Consider the following 2,630-nt stretch of genomic DNA (forward strand, 5'->3'; position numbering starts at 1 on the left):
ATCAAAATAAACCGTCACACAAATAAATAGATTAGAATGTTGATTTACTCACTTGGAATATTTTGACGAGTCAATCTGATAACAACACACGATGGAGCCTTCAACTATCAATTTGGTTGCGTCTTTGATTATATCGTGCATTCAACTGAGGGCGTTCTTTGAATTGTTTGACAACTTTGGCCAGAAATATCATTTCCTTCAGAAGACGCAGGCACTCAGCTTTGTTGGTATCAACTTCTTCAACTCACAAATTCAAGATGAAAATTAAAGTTAAATATAATGACAATCATTTCTCACTTAATACAAATTCTCAAATTCACGTTTAGTATAAATTCTTTCAATTGGTTTAATATAAATTCTTTCAATTGGTAAAGTATTTTTACTGGAGCTGGGAATGCTAGAAATATATACCCAAAATTACTTAATTATTACGCCGTAATCTATTTCTCTCTGAAATCAACTTCCCTACTTGCTTTTCTGTCGTAATCTTGATCGTCAGATCCATTGTTAGACGATTAAACAATGGTCTGCCGTCCAATTCAATTAAATAGTTAATTACGCCGTAAATTTAATTTGGGTTATCGCGCCCATCATGCCCGCGCGAATAGCCAGCGGGGTTTGTTGAAGAGTGCAGGGGCGAATGCTGCGAGAGGAGGGTTGGGTTTCCTGCAGCACGAGGAGGGCCAGGAGGATGAGGAGGGCTGTTGTGCCCGCGCGAATAGCCATCTGCATTCTTTTTGTTGCATAGGAGTGCAGGGGCAAATGCCTTCTTTGTTGTAGGAGGGCCGCATTTGCACCAAACTGTCTAATTTACCAACTGTCGGCAGATTTGCAGCCTTCCGCCTCTGAGGTTATCAAGTTAGTTAAATCTCCTATTAAACTTGTCCTCTTGCTCTCCTTCGTCCGCTGCAATGAAATGTAATGCTGCAGGCATATACTTTGGAAGAAATCCCCTACATCATGTAAATTTTTTAGCATTTTATAGTCGAGTTTTGTTGAATACGAACAAGGTTTTTTATTTCTGTATTTATAATAGAAAAGAAATTGTCATACTAACTATTAAACATCTATAACAACAACAATTTCTCACCATTTTCCCTCGTCTATACCACAATTTGCACGGTCAACGGTTGAAAGGTGGGGTTGGAAACTTTCCTGGATCATGTACAAGGCTTGACGCAGAGAAGGATACGAAGTTATCCACCCAAATTTATGGGCTTCAACAAACATCACGAACGATTCTTCTAGATCCGAGTTGTCTTTCAGATCCAGAGTAACGGATTGCTTGAACATTTTCTCCACCTTAAACGTCAACTATGAGATGGCCCCCAGCACTCCCAGAGACACTTTGGTGGCCTTCAGATCCTCGTCATTGTTTTTAAAATGGAGGAGTCTTACATATCCTTCATCCGTAGGCGCAGGAACAATGAAGCTCATGCCCACCACATATTCATGGATTCCACTTCCCTTACCCAACAATCCACTCCTGTGGGCTGCAGTACTAACGGTGCCGGCCATGGAAATAAAATCCCAGTCGGTTGTTTGAGGAAATGCAAGACCCTTTGATGCAAGCGCATCAACGAGTACCCTCAACTCTACCCCGGCATCAACAGTCATTGTCATCGATTCCTTGTACACCATGATACGAGAATTATAGTCCCGACTGCTGATAACAACCCTTCCATCTCCCCCCAGGCAGGAAAAACGATTAAGGGAATGAGATCAAGCACTCATGAGTTTCATCCTTCTCCCTTTCTTCACTTCATATGCAAATTCTTGGAGGAGTTCATCCTCAGACTTGGGGAAAACGCCCTTTGAAACCTTGCAGGTAGTTTCACCCTCCCACATCCTTTGTGAGATGGTAGCCCTTGGAAACGAATTGAACAGGTGGTGGTGGGCATGTAGCTAAGAAAATATAGGTCTGCAATGAAATTATAAGAATGAATGCCACCTATGATTCACCTTCCTGAGTTGCGCCATCGATTGACTCAAAATTATGGGGCTGCATGAACTCTGAACCTCAATTATACAGCTCGAGTTAGGCAGTGAAATTCTTGACCACACCAAGTTTGACAATGTGGGTCTGCCGAGCCCTGCCTTCTTTTCAGTGGCTTTTCAGAGGGCGTTTCAGGGTTACTAGCTTCTAAGCCAGCAAGATTTTCTAACTACCCAAAAGAGAGTTGAAACTCTGTTTCCTGTCCTCCCTTTTTCTCCCCCATAAAAACTACTTTAAAGGAGGAATTTGTCAATTACAAAAAAGCCTTGTTTCATTGCAAAAAAGCTTGGAAGTTGATAGAATGGTTATCCAACAGGTAAAGGAAAAATATGGTGATTTAGATATTTACCCTGGCGTGTCTCAAGAACATTTTAGAAGACATATTCCACCAAATGATGATGAATTTGACTGGGATGAAGCTACTTCAGCTGAAACAAAGACTCCTGATCCTCATCACGCACACTAGAGTCATCTTCAGGATTCAAAGTTTGATCTTAGTTCAGAACTTGATGTAGAACATGCTGCTATTAGTTAGCTGGTAAAGAAGTTTAAAGATAAGACACAAGTTTTCAATTATGATGTAATTTTTTTGGTGGAGGTGAAGTCAGGGAAGGGTCTGACAAATCTTGATCCT

General features: G+C 41.0%; 1 pseudogene; it reads right to left on the reverse strand.

The window, feature by feature from the left end:
* Nucleotides 1–1,314: 1,314 nt before the first annotated feature.
* LOC149198907 (L-gulonolactone oxidase 3 pseudogene) lies at nucleotides 1,315–1,641 on the reverse strand (annotated as a pseudogene).
* Between the last annotated feature and the right edge of the window lie 989 nt (nucleotides 1,642–2,630).

Source organism: Pinus tabuliformis, chromosome 2_1 (assembly GCF_031772625.1).
Source record: "Pinus tabuliformis cultivar Carrire ecotype Pingquan chromosome 2_1, CPIR1, whole genome shotgun sequence".
Classification (NCBI taxonomy): domain Eukaryota; kingdom Viridiplantae; phylum Streptophyta; class Pinopsida; order Pinales; family Pinaceae; genus Pinus; species Pinus tabuliformis.